General features: G+C 47.7%; 1 protein-coding gene across 1 annotated transcript in view; it reads right to left on the bottom strand.

The window, feature by feature from the left end:
- Positions 1–20,792, bottom strand: part of CUX2 (cut like homeobox 2) — a 262,762-nt gene that overhangs the window by 142,597 nt on the left and 99,373 nt on the right. The gene's annotated exons all lie outside the window — the stretch shown is intronic.

Here is a 20,792-nt window from a genome sequence, read left to right as displayed (position 1 = left end):
CGCCACAACTACTGAGCCTGCGTGTCTGGAGCCGTGCTCCGCAGCGGGAGGCCGCAACAGTGAGAGGCCCGCGCACCGCGATGAGGAGTGGCCCCCGCTCACCGCAACTGGAGAAAGCCCTCACACAGAAACGAAGACCCAACACAGCCAAAAATAAATAAATAAATAAAATTAAAAAAAAAAAAAAAACAAGCACCTCAAATCCGACATGAACTCATGATCCTTACCCTCAAAACTGGCCAAAAAAAAACCTCCCCAGGCTCCCCATCCAACTTCCGATAAGATCCAAACTTTCCAGCTCAGCCTGCAAGACCTATGTGGTCAGGACTCTGCCCTCTCCTCCAACGCATTTTCCCCTATAGTCCCCTTACTTTGCTCCCGCCATTCTGCCCCTTTATTCTGTGACTGGAAACTGCCAAACACACTGGCCACAGGGCCTTTGCACTTACAATTCACACTACCTGGATGCCCTCTCCTTTTGGTCCTTTTCCCAGTTTGGTGGTTCCCAAAGTGTGGTCCTTGGACCAGCAGCAGCAGTGTCACCTGGGAACTTATTAGAAATGGTAATTCTTGGACCAGCTCCAGATCTGGTGAAACAGAAACTCTGGGGGAGTTTTGGGCACCCAGCAATGTTTTTAACCAGCCCTCCAGGTGATTCTAATGCACACTCAAGTCTGAGAACCACTGGCTTAGCTCAGTCCCACCCCTATGCCAAGGTTCAGCTTAGACAATGCTACTGCAAGACCAGCAGCACCCCAAGACAAGGTCAAGTTCTTATGGTCATTTGCCCCCACTTCCCACTCCTCATTTCTATGAAGTACTACTGCAGCTATGATGTAATAATCAATTGTTTCATGTCTGTGCCTCTTCATAGCTAGACTAGAAGTTCCATGGGGAAAGATACCAATATGCTCTCAGCACCTAATTGTGCCTGGCACAGAGTAGGTGCCTAGTAACTATGTGTTTGCTGAGCAGATGAATGCATGCACAAAGGAACAAATGAATGAGTCCTGGAAAAGTGACAGATGTTCATAAAGAAAGTAACCCCAGGAATCCTATTCTCCATATACCAATCCATGGAGTATCCCCATTAAGTGTCACCCTGGTCAAGTCAGGAGCCAAGCACAGTGAGGCATGGAAATGAAAAGGGAGGAAGGGAAGAAGGGAGGAAGAAAGAATGAACAAAAACAGCAGAGAGAAGACTCCCATCCAGGGGGTGAACAGCTCAGTGGCTAAGCCCAAACACCCCCCAAGAAGAAGAGCAAACCTTCTTTCTCTCCTTCCCCAACAGCGACCGGCTCCGCAGAAAGCTTCCAAATAAAATCCTGGAGACTGATAAGATTGCAAGCAGAAAATCTGCCCGACAGCTTGGAAGATCCCAGTCCTGCCGTCATCCGAATCTTTGGGTTGAGACACTGAGTCTGTACTAAGCCCTGAGTTCACTGGAAGCTTCTTGGTGCTCCAGGGTAGTTTGCTCTGCTCTTCCTGGAGCTAAAGCTGGAAGAGAAATCATTTCCTTTCCTGTAACTCAGAACAATTATATTCTCTTAACGCAGACATCTGGCTCACTGCTGCTCTCCTTACTTACGTTTTCCAAATGCTATCAGTTCTGGGAAGATCAGTTATTACTGAAAAGTCGAGAAACGCTCACTGGTTATTTGCATTGATTTAGTTGACAATATGCAGGTTCCTTATGAACTACGAATGTCCGTGGAGGGGACAGAGAGGAGAAAAATGCAAGACTCTGAGACAGCTTGGGCTTCGGAGCCTCCAACCGCAGACACCTCAGGTGGCCTGGACGCATTGCCCAGGATGGGGGACACTGAGCCGCCCTCCCAAAGCTCCCCCAGACAAAGCTGTTTCCATAAAGACAAATGGGTAGCCGGCGTTGGCCAGCGCCGCAAGCAGCCACGATGATATAATTGGCCTGTTACCGCATCATCTTTAATCAATAGGATCCGGAGTTTCCATGGCTTGTACAGCCCAAATCTCCCTGGCAGCCAAGAACCAGCAGGTTGTTAAAAGGCCCGATAGTTCTGCCTCACTAATGGGTGCCTTGTTCCCTCAACCCTGCTGATTTTTTAAATAAACCTAAATTCCAATAATTGTTTAATGTTTATTTTTATTTAGCTCTGGTTCAGATGCTCTGTGTTTCTCTGACAGAAATTGATATCTGGCTCATGGTGAGTTTTATTAAAACACACACACACACTCACAGACACACAGAGGCACAGACATACACACACTCATGCATTTGCCGCACGCCTGTTGGGAAGCCGTTTATTTACTTGGTTATTTATCTGGTGGAGGTGTAGACCCACATATCTAGAGTGGGAGATGGACAGAAGGACAATCTGCCCAGCTCTGCTTTCTCCCCGGCTCCTTCCCAGGGAAGTGGAGATGGACCCCGCTCATCTTTCACAAGGGAGCCCTGCTCTTCACTTGGGCAATAGACAAAGGTGACGCGAGGCCTCTAATTGCGGCTGCGTCGCTGGGCACACCTCTGACTTGTCTGGTGTCACTGTGTCCACATGCTGAAACAATTCACCAGAAAGGGCACCTCGCGCCTTTCTTGTATGTTTTCGTAATAAACAGGACCCACAAAACTGCCTGGTTGCCTGTGTACAGCGGGGACATGGGCTGAGGTTTCCCTGCACACCCCGGAAACCCAGAGGCAAGATGTTTCCTAGTGTTTGCAACTGGGCCAGAAGGAGACTACTCCACCCTCACAGAAGAAGCCCCTCTTTCCTTCTGGTACATCTCAGAATATTCTAGGTGATTCTGAGTTTAAAGGCTAGGGTTTTTTGGTGCTTGTCCTTTTTGGGGGGCTTGTAAGCTTATGCCATGCCGCTCACGGTAACCTCACTGCAAAAGGCTCATGCATCCGCTTGCAAAAATCACTGCAAACTCATGACCTGAAAATCGGGCTTGCCAAGGTCAAGGGATGTGAAAGGTCAAACTGGAGACTTTTATGCCCACCCGCTGCCACACCCAGACAAACTGTCTATCAAACTGGGAGCTGTCCCAACTTCGCTATCTTCTTCCCCCCCGCCCCAAGTCGAACCAACCACTGATACCTGTGAGGTCGACTCTGGGGCTATTGCCAGCATCCATTCCCTCCTCCTGACACCAATGCCATCTGCTGGTTCAGACCCATGAGGCTTCACTGGGCAACCATGGAACCTCTCACTGGCCTCTTCCCTTCCTCTTCCTCTTCTCCAATGATTCCCAGACCTCCACTGGAGTCACTGATCCCAGACACAGGCCTGATCTTGTCACTCCTCGGTCCCTTCTAGGGCCTCCTCCTGCTTCCTGGGAGATGCCCAAATAATTCCCATGGCATTTATGCTCCTGTCCTTTCCTGTTCCCTCTCCCCAGGCCTTCACATCACACTGGGCCTAAGGTCAAGGACCCACACACTGAAGATGGACAATCTGCTATTTTCATCTTTCCAACCAACTAGACAGAAGAGGAAATGATGTCAAAGTTCCTCTTTTCATCACAGAAAGGGAAGACTGGAATCAGTGAGAAGTTTTTGCAGTGGGTACAGAGGAATGCTGAAAAGGCCCATGTCTTGTCACCAGGTGTCTTACCAGCTGTGTGTCCTGGGTGAGTCATCCTACCCCTGTGATCCTGGCAGTGGCTGTCATGTTATTAATAATCTTATCCTGGGAGACTCGGGTTGGATGCTTGGTGCCACCTCTCACCACTGTGGGGGGCTGTTGTTGGCATCTCCATTCTTGGAGGTGGTTACCTCAAATTCTACACCCTCGATACCCCTTCCATTGGGACCTTCATGTGCCCAGGCCTGTACCTGGAATTCGACTCTGTCTGCTGCAAGCTGCCACAGACAGTCTCTAGCAGGGCCCGGGGGCCAACTTGTGCCCTCCAGACCATGCTGTCCTGCCACCATCCACACCAGCAGAACTGCATTTCTCTGTGGAACCCATATTCCAATAACTGTTCCAGTACATACGGTGTGCACTCCGGTCTATTATCAGCTAGTGAGTAAATAATATTCTGTTCTAAATCCAAAAGCACTACTAGATACCTGAGGGGGACTAATGGGCATTTTAAGACCCCTTTAATCACATATTAACGTGCCGCGAAGCAGGCTGCAGAGCCCATATGCCAACCACCCTGCGACTGAGGAGGCTTCCTCCTTTTAAACAAAGAACAAAGCGGAGGAAGAGAGTGAACCCTCATCCTCAGGTCTGGTCAAGCCAGGCCAACAGCTGGGGCTGGAGAACTACCCCAGAGCTGATCCGCTGTTTTTGAGTTAGATGGATATTGTCGAAGCTGCCCCTCCTTTTCTGGGATGTGGTAGGGAGTGGGGGTGGATTAGTGTCCTGGGGCTGCAGTCACAAAGTACCACCAGCCTGGGGGCTTCAAACAACAGAAACATGTTCTCTCACAGCTCTGGAGGCCAGAAGTCCCAATCAATGTGTCGACAGGGCCAGGCTCCCTTCTGAAGGCCCCAGGGGAGGCTTCTTCCTCGCCTCTTCCACTTTCTGGTTGTTGGCAGTCCTTGGTGCTGCCTGGCTTGTAGCTGCATCACTCCACCTCCGCCTCCGTCACCACAGGGCATTTCTCCCTGTGCGTCTGGCTCTTCACATGGCCCGTGAGGACACCTGTCATTAGACTGAATGGGCCCACTCTAATCCAGTCCGATCTCATCTTAACTAATGACACCTGCAAAGACCCTATTTGCAAATAAGGTGATATTCTGAGGTTTCGGGTGGATGTGAACTTTTGGAGGTCGCTATTCAACCCAGTACAGTGGGGAGGGTCTGGGTGTGGTGATAGAGGAAAGAGGCTCAGATAAGGAGCCTTAACTCTGAGACAGCATAACATGGAGCTCTTGCCATTTCGTGCCCTCTCCCCCTCACTGAACATTCCAGAAAAGTTCAAGCACCCAACCCAAATTCCTCCCACTGATCCATCATGTCATATTAGCAACTTAGTTTCTTATTAGCCACTTGCCATCGAATCACATTAATATTTGTTTTCCCTAATACAATGCAAGAGTCTTCTCAGATTAGCAACTTTCTCATCACATTAGTGGAAACAACTACTAACACAATACAATCCGAATATGACACAGCCTGATGGAGAATTGCTAACACAATCCGACTCTCGTCTACCTCAGCGCGGAATGCTGGTCTGTTGTTGAGCAATTCAGGGACACGCTGAGACAGTGAGGCCCTGGTGAGCAGAGCCATGAGGGCCACCACCCTCCACAGACTGGGTGAGGTCTGGGTGTGGAGGGGGTCCGCTTTGGCAGGAACCAACTTAGAGGGTCTATCCTGTTTCTAAACACTCTCTGCTCCCATAAGAAACATTCCAGCTTTTCTCCTAAACATCCCAGCAACCCTGGGATCTGCAGGGAAAGGGGGACAAAGAGGAGAGAGGGGTCCATTATATCTTCTGCAACCCAGTTCTCCGCAGCTCTAACCTTACTGGTGTGAAGGTCTGCGTTGCCAAGGTTAATTCATCAAGGATGTGTGGACACAGCAGAGCTCCAGCAATGTGAGGAGCTAGCAAACCAGGTTGTTGTGCTGACAAAGCCACAGGGAGGGTGGGGGTGACACTGAGCTGGCGACAGGCTCTCAGGAAGTGGTTTAAGGAAAACCTCACTCAAATCAGCCCGGGCTCTAGACTGGCTTGGATTCAAATCAGTCAGCGCCGTGTCCTAGCTGGGTGATCTTGGGCATGTAATTTAATTTCTCTGTGCCTCAGTTTCCTCCTCCGTAAAATGGGGAAAACACAGGGCCTATCTATGGGGTTGTTGTAAGGAGTAAATGAGATGGGAACAGAAAAAACCTAGACGCTTTCACAGTACTTGGCACATGATAAATCTGCCTTAAGACACAGTAATGGCGATGACCGCAAGCCCAGTGTGTCAAGTTCATCCACACATTTGAGTGAACTCTGGGCTAATGCTATGAAAAAATTAAAAGTTGAATATGATACAATCTCTCCTGTATCATCTCCCTGGGAGACAAGATGCAGAGCCAGGGGTCGGGGGTCATATCACAAGAGATCTTCAAGTCAAACCAAGGAGTCTGAACTTTATCTTGATGGAAACTGGGAGCTGTGGAAGCAAAGGTCCCCAAGTTTTAGCAGAGCCGAGGGAATGGAGGCCTGTGGGGAAAGGAGACATTACTTCCTCGATGCCAAACCACCTGTCATCTTACTGGCTCCTTACGTCCTGGCAGAAAGAGAGATTGAGAGGCTGCAAGAGATGGAGATAGACAGAGGCAGGGAGAACTGAGAAGGGAGGAAGCTGAGTTTGGGCTTCCAGGGACAGTGGTCCTTTTCTTGCTCTCTCTGCCTGCCTGTCTGAGAGACTGGCAGAGCCCCCAGTTCATTCTAAACTATCCCAGGCAAGGTTGCTGAATAATTCCCACCACCTCCAAACGGCACTCCACGTGGCAGCCAAAGCCTGCTGCCAAGAGGCAAGTGGCCAAGATTCCTTTCCAACAGAGACATCCCCTTGCCAATCAGAATGAGGCCGGCACACGTCCCAGAAAATCGGACTGTTGCTGTCCCATCAAGCCAGATGACACCGTCAGGACTTCCTGACCCTGCCCACTGTCCAACCCTTGTCCCCAAAGCCTCCCAGCGAGGAATAAGGTCCACACCACAAGGAGCAAACACCTGCCTCCTCCACGGATCCACCTGATGAGAGCTCAGCCTCTGGAGTCAAAACACATGGGTTCAAAGCCCAGCCTCTCAGTTGAGCAGCTGTGCGACATGGGGCAAGTCACAACCTCTCTGAGCCCCATCTGCATCCACACAATAGGGTTCATAACAGTTTCTACCTCATAGAGTTGTTAGGGGAATTAAATGAGATCATATACTAGAAGTGCTTTCCCAGTACCGAGTGTTCAGTCAGTGCTCAGTAAATGCTCAAATTCTATAAGATACGCAAAGATATCTCAGCTAACCAACAATATCAGCTATCCAGAATGAGGCTGGGGACCACAGAAGTAGCAGAAAAGTCCCCCAAGCCATTAAAGTAAATGTCAGAGTCAACACATGGAAAGTCCAATCATGAAAACCATTTTATATAGTATTAGTAATACTGTAGTCCTGTAATTAATATAATAGTAATACAGTAATTAGTAACCACCACTACCAAGCATTGGGCCCAGCAAATTGAATACATCTTATCATTTAACCAGTGATGTGCTAGTAAACTAGTAAACAGTGGTGTGCTTAAAAACCAGCTTTCTAGGAAAAAAGGCAAAGTTCTGATGTGTTCCATGGTGTAAATTTTCCCAGCATGTTCGATTTCAAGCTCCCACTGTGATGTCACCACCCCTGGAGCCGGAGGGAGGCTAACGGTCCTCACCAGCCAGCTCCAGTCACCACTGCATTGACCATCCCTATGTCCCTATTAGGTAAGTTCTACTTTAGCCCCATTTTCTAGACAAGAATAACAAGGCTCAGAGACACTTATTTCCTTGCCCAACGTTCTACGGTGAGAAGCAGCACAAGGATCACGTGCAGATCCGTGTGGGTTTCAAAGCTCATGCTCTGGCCCAAACCGCCCCTTCCCCCCGCCCCGTTCCCACCTCGGCATAATAATACTGACTCTCTCGTAGAGAGGTGACAGCGAGAGTGTCCCTCTCCCCAAACCCTCGTGTTTTCTGTGCCCACCTCTGTTCAACCACTGTTCAGAGGTCACTTTTCAGGGGAGGTGACTCTGGTATGGCTCTGGAGAACCTCCTGCTGTCTGACCAGCTGTGACCCTCCGTGAACTTCCCACTTCTCTCTTCCCAGGCAGTGGAAGGATGCACCTTCTCCCCACTCCAGACAGCTGGAACCACATGCTTTTTTAACAAATAGCCAATAGGCCCATATCCCCCACGTCCTCACCTCCCTAAATAGCCCCTTAGGACATAGGGGCCCCGTTGGCAGCGCCTGTGCATTCCCCCTGCTTCTCAAACTTGAATGTGCACAAGAATCACGTGGGGACGTGTCAAAGGTCAGATTCTGATTCCAGGTCCAGCGTGGGGCCATGTCCCTGCATCACTAACAGGATTCAGGTGACACCGATGCTATCACTCCACGGCCAACCACACTGTAAGTAGTGAAGGTCTGAATTCCAAATGTTCAAATCCCCAGGCTGCTTGTGGGACCCCCGACACTCCTCTGCATCTCAAGGTTTTATAAATCTTTGAAGCAATCATAGCCTAACCACAAACACCTTGGAGTTTGCCCAATTCATGTGGCTCCTTCATGGTCACTTTCTGTGATTAGCTTTTTCTAATTCTTATTCAACAAACACAAGTACTCACTCTATACCAGGCCTGAGATGGTGTTGGGAATATGAAAAGACCCAGTCTCTGCCTCAGGGAGCTGATGGACTCCTTCACTTGGCAGAAAAGTGCCTACTACATCCTTCTGCTGGGTTTCCTGCATCCATGCCCACGGGGCTGTGCTGGCATTAACTGATGGGGCGCCCTCAGTGCTCTGGCTCAGGGCCTCAGAGCCAGGGGAAGTTTGTTTGCCCAGTCCGTGGACATGGCCGGGCCTCCGAGGGTCTCACCTTCAGCCCACAGGACTCTGGGCTCTACCCGCGTACCCACTGCAGACCTGATGTCCCCTCTGGGAGGCCACGGGCATCTCAGATTTCCTATGACCAAGAGAAAACCCTGTGCTCCTGCCTGCTCCCCACTCTTTCTCCCAGTGTTGTAACATCTCAGGAAATAGCATCGAGTCCACCCAGATTCTTTCATTCCATTCCGCCACATTAAATCATCCACCAGCGGGTCCCATCAGCTTCACTTCTAGGGAAGCCGAAGCCGTCCTCTGCCATCACCCAGCCTCCTCTTGGCCACCCACTTGCCGCCATAACACTTTCACAGGGAGCCCTGACAATGCCCCGGGATTGCGTCGCTCCTCTGTGTCCCTCTCCATCAGCTCCCTGGGTCAAAACCTCAGGCCCCTTCATTGGGGAAAGGAGGCCTGCAAACCTGGGTGCAGCCCTGCTCTCCATCCACATCTCACAACGCCTCCACACTCTGGTCACAGGAGCTCTCAGACCCCAGCGCAAGCCTTTCCGCCACACGTCACACGTGTGTGCACATACAGATACATACACGCCCAGACACACAGACACCCACAGAGATAAAGAAGCACACATCTCGAAACACAGATACACTCCACACTCCACAGACACACCTAGACGCCCACACACTCATACACAAGCCGACTTCGACACACACCTCACACCCAGACAGACACCCCTCTTTCTATGGCTGACTCCTCACCCTTCGAGGTCCACTTAATAACCCCCTCCCCCTGCTCCCCTACCACAGCACACTATTGATTTTCTTTGCAGGATCACAATTTGTGATTCTTTTATCTTATTGGTTTACATGCTTTTTGGCTGTCTCCCTGGCCTCTCCCAGACAGCCCGTGCCAGGAAGTCTTGGACATTTTTCTTTTCTGCATTGCTGTAGTCTCAGATCCCAGCATACAGTAGGCACTCAATAAGTATTGAAAAGAAGAAGAAATAATCCCATAATCCTTTTCCTATTTTAAAAACGGGGCTGCACTTACACGTTTGTCTATGGGTTAAAATGTCCTGGAAAAACAAATAAATGTGGAACAGCCAGGAGAGAGCTGAAAGTTCAGGAGACTTACTATTCTACTGTCATCTTTAATGCCTCCCTTAAAAATATTACATGTATATTGCTTATAGAATAATGCATCTTTGAAAATTAATATTTTAAAGTGGGCTACCCCAGTGGTTCTCCAAGTCGGCCCAGCATCCTGGCAAGAGATGTCATCAGGCTGGGCTCCCAGGTGGGTGCTGTCAACACCCGCCTGGGTGGGGGTGAGGGGGCTGAACACCAACTGTGCTTGAGAGCCAGGGGTCCACACCGTCCTCCCCAGGACTAAGGGGAAGGGGCCTGGGTGGAAGCCTCACGTGGGCCTCATTTCCCGAGCCCTCTATCTTCATGGCCAGCCCATCTGTCAATGAAGGAAATTAAGTTTGTCCAGGGCTGGATGTTCCTAGAGCCACACGGCTGGCTCTGAGAACCGAGAGGACAAGGGCAGAGATTTCGGCTCATAGTTTGACAGTTTTTTCTAGACTCTTTGCAGGAATGGAAGCTGAGCAAACTGGCCTATAATCCTGAAGTATGCCCTCACACTGGTTTTTATTTAATAGAAAGTTGCATATTACACATACAGCCCTGTTCATATTATAATCTCACAAAATTTCCCTTAACCTGAAGGATTTTTAAAATTTTGTAGTAAGATTCACAGGACCTCCACTGCAGCCTTGCCACATCCTTACGAGGGTACTTAGGCTTTTTTTTTTTAGGCCTTCCCTCCTCAAGTCTGGTTCCCTTCCCAACTCCAGGCTGTCTTTTCCACCCTACCCAGTCACACAATGATGTCCTTTCTCCAAGTGTCTGATCTTCTTAGAGAAGACAGAGATTTATAGAAGCAAGAAAAAAAAAACATAACAAAAAATCCCAAAGGGGCCTCCAGTTTGTCCTCTGCCCGCCCCCAACCCTGCCAGGTCCTTCCTATTTGCAGGATGGGAAGAAGAGGGGATTGCCTCTGATCCTCTGTTTTCACCTGACATAACTGAAAACTTTTTCTATTAACCTGTTCCATGGATGGCCGTCTGCCTTGCCTCTTCTCTTTGAACCTCCCTGACTGCATCTCCATAGAATCATGTTGGTCCTTTGCACATATCTATAGGGATTTGGTCTAATTTGGTCTTCTGAAAGTCCCATTTGCCTTACCGATCCCTGGACAATCTCAGGTTGAGATAATGTGGCATCTCACACACCCCTCCCCCCCACGGTTCCAGGAACAGTCCTTGAATAGTCTCTTCGAAATGCACGTCTTGGAATATATGTAGCTGTTGTTGAAGCCACAGGATTACTATCTCTGAGTGAGCCTTCATCCTCCCAACTCCCTCCTATCAGCCTAAAAATGACTTACAAGTCAGAGAGGGCAAATATATAGCATGTGTGTGGCAACTGCCACTTCCCTTGCCTGTGGCAGACATTACTAATGGATTGGCCACGCCTAGTCTGCAGTCTAGCCCACCAATGAATCTAGTCAGTTAGACTTCTACAGTTGAGCTCAAATCAAATCAATTCTTGAGCCGGAAGCGGCCACGCAGGCTGAGCGCAGTCTGGCAGAGGTCGCTGCCCCGTGCCGAAGCGCATCGGAACACCTGCGGGCCCGGGTACCGCTTGCCCGCGCGCCAGATGGCCGTGCGGGTGCGTGAAGGTGCAAGGCAGCACTGCCGCCTCGCCCGCCGCCGCGCTCAACTCGGCCGGCACCTGCCTGGACCAGCGCCTCACCGGCGAACCTGCGGGGCGGGCGGGAGGCAGGGGGCATGCGTCAACCCTGCCCGCGCCCTCGAGGGGCCTGGAAACCCCAGGACTCAGGAAGCGCCCTCCCTCCCCTCGGGGGTAGGGGGGAGTCTGGAAACCCACCCCAGGACTCGAGAGGCATCTCCTGGGACCTTGACTCCCGTGACTTTCTAGGTGCCTGGACCCTCCCCCCATTTGCCTGGGACTATTTGCCTCACTCAGGTCGGTCCCACCTCACTTACAGGCCCAGTGACCCCAAACTTTTTTCCATCAAAACTTGCCCTGCTGCAGAAAAGCCCTGGGATCCTGTGGTTACAGTACAGTCCCAAGACCCCCTCAGATGGTGATAATAATAAAGGCACTTACAGTGCATCTCTGTTGAAGAAAAAAAAAAAAAAATCTTACCCACCCTTCATCCTCCACCATTCCTTGCTCAGGCGTCTGCAATATCCTTTGAACTTTATCTTCTAGTTTCTCAAGTCTCTTTACCCAGAGTGATTTTTTTAAAGCTTCAATCTTTCAAACGTAAACCAGATTCCAGCATTTCTCTACTGCAAATCCTCTAATGACTTCCACTGCAATTAGAATAGGATGCTAACTCTATCCTGTGCTCGAGCCCTGCATAAGCTGACTTTGTTGGTATCTACTTTCAGCCTCTCCCGACTAGAATGTGAATTCCTTGAAGGGAGGGAGTTTGGCTGCCCACTTCAGGGTAGTGGCTCCAGTGCCTAGAGCAGTGCCTGACGCATCAAGTGTCTGTATACTGAATGAAACTGTCTTTTGCTGATCCAGAATGTAGTCTAAGCCTCCTTCTCAATGTGGCACTTCAAGAAGCCACCAGTGAATTCTCAGAGTTGGCATGCAAGACGCAGCCTGCTTTCAAAGCCTGTCTGGGTGGGTCTACCCACCTCCAATTATCTGGGAATAAGACAGTGTAAAAATAAATCATTTTAGCCCTCCAGACTAGCTGACTTCCTTTCATTACATGTAGTAAACTTTTTAGCCCTTACTCTTTGCAGTAGAAAATGTTTTGGTGAGGCAGAGCTTTGGGCCCGACAGGGCTGCTGATGGGGTCCCTCAGCACTGGGCATCCAGTGGCAGGGACCTTGGGGAGTCTGTGAGGAACTTCATTCATGTTTTAACCGATGCATCAGTGAGGCTGTCACTGCAGAGAAAGATGCTTAGGAAAGTCAGGCCATGCATTACTGCTTCCTTGGTACATTACTTTTCACAACTGGCTGAGTCACCACAATGGCTGGAAACAGGTTCTAGAAAAACTACTGGAAAGTCCAGGAGTCCCAGAACTGGAGGAACCAGTGGGAAGAAGAGGGAAAATATTTGGAAACTGGGAGCCCAGACGGGGGTGAGTTCTGGGCACACTGACTGGTTCCCCTGTCCAGGGACATCTTGGAGCCAAAGGTGAACATTCTCGTGCTCCCGCCAGGTTTCTTGGGGAACGGGGATGACGGCAGGAAGAAAAGAAGATGAAGGCAGAGAAAAGTAATTAGTGCTATTAATTACATCTCAACCACAGCCTACGTTTCTGCCCCGGGATTAAAGAAACATTCATTTGGAACAACTATTAAGGTCTTAAATTCAGTGCTTCACAAATCAGGGCAGTGGAATGAAAATTCTTTCTCTGTAGGGACCAGGAGGCAGAGAGCAGAGAATTTTCTATCCAGGTGGCTGCAGCCCAGCTGGAAAAGCCAGTGCTTGTGAGCCTGGGAGGAAGACGATTCACTTGTTATTGTTGTTGGTGAGTTGTTTTTTTTTTTTAAGCTGCTTCAGGCAAGGACGTGTTCCAAATGTATAATCTAATGTGCTATAAAAGTCACTAATGTGATTATACTTTTATATCATATTAGAGAAAATGAATACTAATTCAATACCAAACACTAATTCGGTAGAACCCCAAATTGCTGAGAGGCTGCAAAACATTTACTGTGCTGAACTTTCTGGCCGGTGCCTGAGAGAATGCAGTGGTGTTTCCAGGAGTTAGGCAAACTGGGTGGTCATACAGGTCGGGGGCTGCTGGGGTCTATCTCCCCTGTGCTGTACAGATGCTAGGGTGGTTTGCCGGGAACACACATCCTGTCACCTCAGGAGGGACTTCTCAATGCTCAGAAGAATTTTTCAAATCATAAGCAACGCAAATCCGTTTGGATTTCTAAATTAAGCGTGTTGTTCAACAGCACTGGAGATGGGAGACAGGGAGCCTCTAAATCCGAGTTAAGGTTGAGAATGGCTTCTCAGAAGTAAGACTGCTAAGGAACTATGGCCTAGGAAGTTATATTAATGGCCAACGTTTAACTGAGTATTTACTGTAAGATAAGCACTGTTAAACCTTCCTCCCATTCATTCTTTTAATCCTTAAGATGATCTTCTGAGGTAGGAACTTTTTTATACCCATTTGACAGGTGAGGAAAATGGAGGCTCAGAGAGGTGAAGTGACTCATTCAAGGCTACACAGCCAGTGAGGAACAGAGCTGGCATGCCAGGCCAGGCTGATTCCAGAGCTGCATTCTTAATCATTCAACTTAATTGTTACTAGGTAAGAAAGTCTGGCCAATTGACCAGACAGTTACGTGCATTATCTCATGTTAATCTTGAGGCAACTCTTGGGTAGATTTGTTATTATTCCTATTGTACAGCTAAACAAACTGAGGTTCAGAAAAGTGATCTAACTTGCTTAATGTCACACACTACATGCAAAGTGACAGAGCCAGGACTCATAAACACTGTACTATACAACTTCCCAAGTCCCCAAAACTAAAGCCACAATCCTCAAAGGGAGGTCTCGTCCCCTGCCCAAACCTCTGTTCAACAGCCCCTCTCACACGAGCCTCCTCTGCATTTTCCTGGAGACTCTTCTCCCACTTATGACCTGGGAGTCCACGGAAGGGCCGTTTGGATCAGCTGCCAGAACAATTCTCATTCCGTGGAATCTCTCTTGCAGGATCCCTGACTCCCTGTTCCCCCCACACCTCCATCTCACAGGGACGCTGTCCTGTTTTATTATCACACACCACCGCATCTCCCCATCCTGGCCAGCCGCATCCAGAAATGCAGGGCCAGAATTACGACGCATCCGCTTGTCTTCATAAATAATATTTTGCAATTTCCTCGTCCAGGGGCATGGATAAATTATTCTTCTGCATCAAGATTACGATGATCAAAAAGGTGGCCCGGCTGGCCTTCCTCCAGAGTGGGGATAAAAGGGAGGCTCTGATTACATCGAGGCGCCAGGCTGAGGCGGGAGCCCCGAGTCCCGGACTTCTGTTTTGTGGCTGCACGGCAATCAGATATCTGAAAATGCATGAACTCTGATTTTAAGGTCCTGCTGGAGAAGGGACTGACGTGACAAGCAGATGTGACTTTCACATCGTTCACGGGGGTTGACAGAAGGAGCCTTCTGACGACAGTGCATTTAGCACTGTTTTCTTGTTCCCTTCGCTGAGAGGCCCCACGTACCAGCCACGATCATATACGTACACGTGAGCACACACACACACACACACACAGACACACACTCTCTCCCGACAGCAGGTTTTATAGTCTGAACTGTGTTCCCCGAATTCTTACGTTGGAGTCCTAATCCCCTGGACCTCAGAATGTAACCTCATTTGGAGACAGGATCTAAAATGAGGTCATTAGGGTGGGCCCTAATCCAATATGACTGGTGTCTTTATAAATAGGGGAAATCTGGACACAGACATGCAGAGAATGAGAATGCTTTGTGAACATGAAGATGGCCTTCTCCTAGGGAAGGAGAGAGGCCTCAGAAGAAACCAACCCTGCCAATACCTTATCTTGAACTTGTAGCCTCCAGAACTGTGAGGAAAGTAAATTTCTGTTGTTTAAGCTACCCGGTCTGTGGTGCTTTGTCATGGCAGCCTCAGCAAAAGAATGCATTGAGACAGACTCTGAAAAAATCTGGAACCAAGGCATCAAACGGATCCTACTGGAATGAAGCCATCAGTAGTATCTGAGGCTAATTTGTGTTCTTAATTATATAACCTGCTTATGGTCTATTTGCCACCACTAAAATAGAAGCTCCATGAGGGCACCATATCTGTCCACGACTTTATCCCCCAGAAGTTAGAACAGTGCCTGACTGATAATATATTTGTTGAAGGGATAAGTAAGTGACTAAATGAATGAATGCCAGAAAGGATGAATTTTGCTTCACATGCCACCATTTTGAAGGATGGTAGCCAGAGATGCCTCTTAAAATAGAATGCAGTGGCTTACCCCAGCAAGAATATCCCTGCACACCTTGGGTTGCTTCATGAGATGCAAAAAAGAAAAAGAAAAAAAGGAACCTTTGCCCCAGTTCCCGCCACCACCAATTTTTAAGTGCTCAATAAATATCCATTGACTGACAAACAAATGGCAACAGAAAGCCCAATTCTTGCTAACCACTCAGAAACATCCAGTGAGACGGCCAGACCCAACCCGTTAGCATCTGATGGTGGGAGTGGGCCTGGCCAGCCTTCTGCAACTTCTCAGCCAGCCAAGAGATCTCCCACCCTCCTTGGGGAGGCCAACAGCACCAGACCCCTCTCTAGCTGAATGGCAGCACTGAGAGCTGGTGACAGACACAGTCCACCACTCCCCACACATGCTCGTGACACCCCGCCCAGTCTCAGCAAGATGGCACCAAGCTACAGCCTTCTGCCCCCACCCCTGTCACCCGCCCGCCGTGCATCCAGTAGGTGCCCAATTCTCATTGCCCTCCCAAATCCAGACGGAACTGCGAATTCACCCTGTCAGTGCTGTATATCACTTTGAGATATATACCATATTAGCAGAAAGAACTGAATTATATTGCATTCATGATGCAATTAAACACTTCACTAGGAATCAATGTAAAACTGATGAGGCCTGAAAGTAGTGCATATGGCTTAGAACATTATAAAACATTACCTTCACTCAAATCCTTTTCAGTAGCAATTTAAATCTTCTTACAGTTACTGCTGCCAATGGTAAACCATCTACTGATTCATAACAGTGCATGGTAACGAATGAATTTTTTTAAAAATTTATTCAACTACTAAATTACCCATGAATCCGGAATAGCTGACAGGAGTAATCTGAATTATTATTAGCTCTGCGAGTATTCTGCATTAGCCAATTTAAAACCACGGTTCTCAGGCAGGAACCAGTTAGTACAGCCAGAGTGTTAAATGACTGCAATAGTTCTTCATTTTACTGCTGCTTACATTTAAAGGTCAAGAGATAAAAATTACATATGACTCCAAACATAGGAAGGGTGTTTATCTTTTTCTATGAATCCGGTCAGTTGTAAACTTTAAAAAACATCTGAGATGCAATTGTACAAACTCAAAGGCCTCTGGGGTATTCAGAAATCAGAAGGCTGGTCAGGGGATGCATTTTTCTCCCTCCTCCCTCACTGCCAAGAAAGATGACGTGGCCCCTCTTCCTTGTGGTTCTGAAACTTGCTCCCCCAAATAATCTAGTCCCTATTTTTCCTCTCTGACCTTCACATACCCCCAGGCTCTTCCTAGCGCTTGGGTAGCTCTGGAAGGATCTCGAAGCCACAGCCGGAGGAAGTCACAGGAGTGGGAGCTCCCTTCCCACCAAGAGGGCATTTGGGTCAGCCCTCTGCCTCCCACCTGGGGCAGCAGAAAGACTGAATCTTCCAGGCCCCTACTCCCTTCCCTAAACTGCCTTCCTGTTCATGCTCACTGTCTGTTGGGTTTTTTCCCTCCTCCAAAAGCCCAAGGGAAAAACCAAAGCGAGAGAAATAAATAAAGAAGCAGCTTTCTTCAGGAAGCCAATGTTATCAATGCATGATTGAACAAGGACCATAAAACACCAGCCTTGTTTCTCTGCATTGCTCTGGCAAGATGAGCACATGGGTTTTGAGCTCAGCAGAAGGAAGAGCTGGGCAATTCAAGGCATGACTCTTCTTCTTCTTTTTAAAATTTCTTTTCTTTGGGGAAGAGTTTTTTTTTTCTTTAACCACAGAGTTGATTTATGCTCATCATAAGAAATTCAAATGACAGAGGAGCATACAAAGAAAAACGTTTGACAGCCCTGTCTTTCCACTTTGTATTCAGCTATCAAACGAATAATAATTAAGCACCTACTGTGTGCTGGGGCACTGGTGCCACAGCTGTGAACAAAACCACTGGAAAACCGTGGGGTCTACTCCTCTGGGTTTTTCTCTACATTGCAACTAACATGTACATTCATAGGTAGAATTTTTCTCAAAAGTGGGATCCCATTCTACTACTTGCTTTATTCACCCAACAAATTGTCCTGGACACTTTAAACTGAAAGGTACAATTCTACCATGTGTATGGACCATGTATTTGCCTAAACCTGCAAGGACATTTTTTGCTAATATGAACCATCTTATAAATGAACATTATTCAAGCTACCAATTAAGGGTGTGCCCAGCCTTATGCCAAAGTGGATGTTCAAACTGGCTGTTCAACCCGTCTGGATATTTTAAGGGTGAGATGGTGTGAGGGGTGAGGCACTCCTGTGGAAAAATCCTTTCAACAGGCAAAGAAAGTATCTGTGCCCCACACTTCCCTCAAACGATCTTTCATGCACAAGCTGATTTCCATGGATTGATGTGGCTTTAAAATATGAGCACTCACAAGCTTACGAGCAACAGCATGAAGATCTGCTATTTGCAGGCTGGTGAATCCACCTTGGTGGGTCGGACAGCAACTACCTGATATCCTCTGCGTTGCCAGGAGGCCCCCAGTTAAACCAGAGGATCTGACTGGGGGTGATCTGCCTCCGGGGGGACATCTGATGATGTTTGGAGACACTTTAGGTCATCTCAGTGAGGGGAGTGTGTACTCCTGGCACCTAATGGAGACCAGGGAGGCTGTAAAACATTCTTCAATGCACGGGATGCCTCCCCCCACCACGACAAAGAACTATCCAGCTCAAAATGTCAACTGTGTCAAGTTCAACCTTGCTTTAATCAAAGTCTGGGTCATATGGTTGAGTGACCGGGTTTTGGACAGACCTGTGTTCATGGTTCAGTTAAGCCATTTGCAAGCTGTGTGACCTTGGACAAATGACCTAGCCTCTCTGTACTGCAGTACTATTAGTGTCCTTACCTACTTACTAACAGTGTCTACTTAGGGTTCTTGGGAGGATTACATGAGATAATTTGTGTCAAGTATGCAGTGCAGCATCACTTATTACTACCAGTATAATTATCATTATTATTATTAATTGTACCAGCAGCAGCAACAAAAGCGGTATTTTTTTTTTTATTGTGGTAAAACATACATAACACAAAATTTACCATTTTAACCATGTTTTAGTGTACAGTTCAGTGGCATTAAGTACATTCACATTGTTATGCAACCATTAGCACCATTACCACCATCCACCATCCACCACTTTTTCATTTTGCAAAACTCAAACTCAGCACCTATTAAACACTAACTCCCCAACCCCTGGCAACCACCATTCTACTTTCTGTCCCTATGAATGTGACTCCTCTAGGCGTCAATCATATAGTAGGATACAGTGGACCCATACAGTATTTGTCCCTTTGTGACTGGCTTATTTCACTTAGTATAATGTCCTCAAGGTTCAGCCATGTTGCAGCATGTGACAGGACTTCCTTCCTCTTGAAGGCTGAATAATAAATTCCATTGTATGGATATACCACTTCTGTTTATCCATTCACTCACTGATGGGTACTTGTGGGTCTGACTCTGGAGTCAAAGCTCTGACTGTCATACTAGACTGCCACATAGCACTAGACTTGGTACTAACCCTCTCTGACTCTGCTGACTCTTCTGTCACAGGGGATAATGAAAGAAGCTACTTGCAGCTACCCCAAACTGTTCCAATTCCCACCTGCCTCACCATCTGCATTAGTTTGCTAGGGCTGCCATAATAAAGTACCAAAGACGGGGCAGCTTAAAGAACAGAAATTGCTTTCTCACAATTCTGGAGGCTGGAAGTTGCAGATTGAGGTGCTGGCAGAGTTTGTTTCTTCTGAGGCCATTCTCCTTGGCTTGTAAATGGCCATCTTCCCTTGTATTCATATGGTCTTCCCTCTGTACACAGATGTCTGTGTCCTAATCTCCTCTTCTTATAAGGACACCAGCCACACTGGATTAGGGCTCACCCCAATGACCTTATTTTAACTTAATTACCTTTAAAGGTACAAATAATTACCTATCTCCAAATATAACCACATTCTGAAGCATTAGGAGTTAGGACTCCAAAATATGAATTTTGAGAGGACATAATTCAACTCATAACACCATCTTCTACCAGAGGCTGGGAAGCTATAGCGTCTTATTTCCCAGACTCTCTTGCAGCTACAAGTGGCCACTGAGAGTTCTGGACAATGTAATGAAGATTAGATATCCCTCTGGAGGGCTTTGCTTCCTAAATTAAAAAGTAAAATCCTCACTGGAAGTAAACCTTTTGCCCTCTGCTCCTTTGGCCTTCCCTTCTTTTTCCTTCTTGGCCTGTAGACATGAGACCTGGAGGAGGAAGAGACATCTTGCAGCTACTGAAGATGAAAGCCAAGATGGTGGAATGGAAAGACAGAAGGGTCACCTACCTGTGAACTTTGTTATGTGAGAAAAACTAACCCCAAGATGTCCTTCAGTAGGTGAGTGGATAAACTCTGGTACATCCAAACAATGGAGTATTATTCAGTGCTAAAAAGAAATGAGCTATGAAGCCATGAGGAAAATTAAAATGCATATTACTAAGTGAAAGAAGCAAATCAGAAAAGTTTACATACTATGATTCCAACTATATGACATTCTGGAAAAGGCAAAACTCTGGAGACAGTAAAAATATCAGTGGCTGCCAGGGGTTGGAAGGTGGGGAGGGATGAAGAGGTAGAGCACAGAATATTTTTAGGGGAGTTAAAGTACCCTGTATGATACCGTATTGGTGGATACATGTACATCATTATACGCTTGTCCAAACCCATAGGAAGTAAAACACCAAGAATGAACCCTAATGGAAAATGGACTTTGGGTGATAATGTGTCCATGTAGGTTAATCTATTGTAAAAAATGTACTACTCTGGTGTGAGATGCTAATGTGGGAGAATGGGCATATATGGGGTCAAAGGGGATATGGGAACTCTCTGTACTTTCTGTTCAGTTTTGCTCTGAATCTAAAACTGCTCTAAAAATAAAGTCTACTTAAAAATAAATTAGTAAACCTAATGAGTTTAAGGCACCATTGGCTGAGTTTCCAGTTATTTGCAATCCAGTGCATTTCTTAAAGGAGCAGAACCTCAGAGGGCACTGTGGTCAACGGCTGGGCCCTACAATGGTAGAGGGGTTCTGGACAGAGGACAGGGTACCCATACTGGAACCAGCAAAGCCTGATCAAACATGGTATGAGATCAGAGATCCTGCACGGGCCCTTCTGCCCTCATGCTCTGATAACCTGGGGGAAGGT

Source organism: Eschrichtius robustus, chromosome 14 (assembly GCF_028021215.1).
Source record: "Eschrichtius robustus isolate mEscRob2 chromosome 14, mEscRob2.pri, whole genome shotgun sequence".
Classification (NCBI taxonomy): domain Eukaryota; kingdom Metazoa; phylum Chordata; class Mammalia; order Artiodactyla; family Eschrichtiidae; genus Eschrichtius; species Eschrichtius robustus.
The sequence above is the reverse complement of the archived record's forward strand: the minus strand, read 5'-3'. Positions and strand labels throughout refer to the sequence as shown.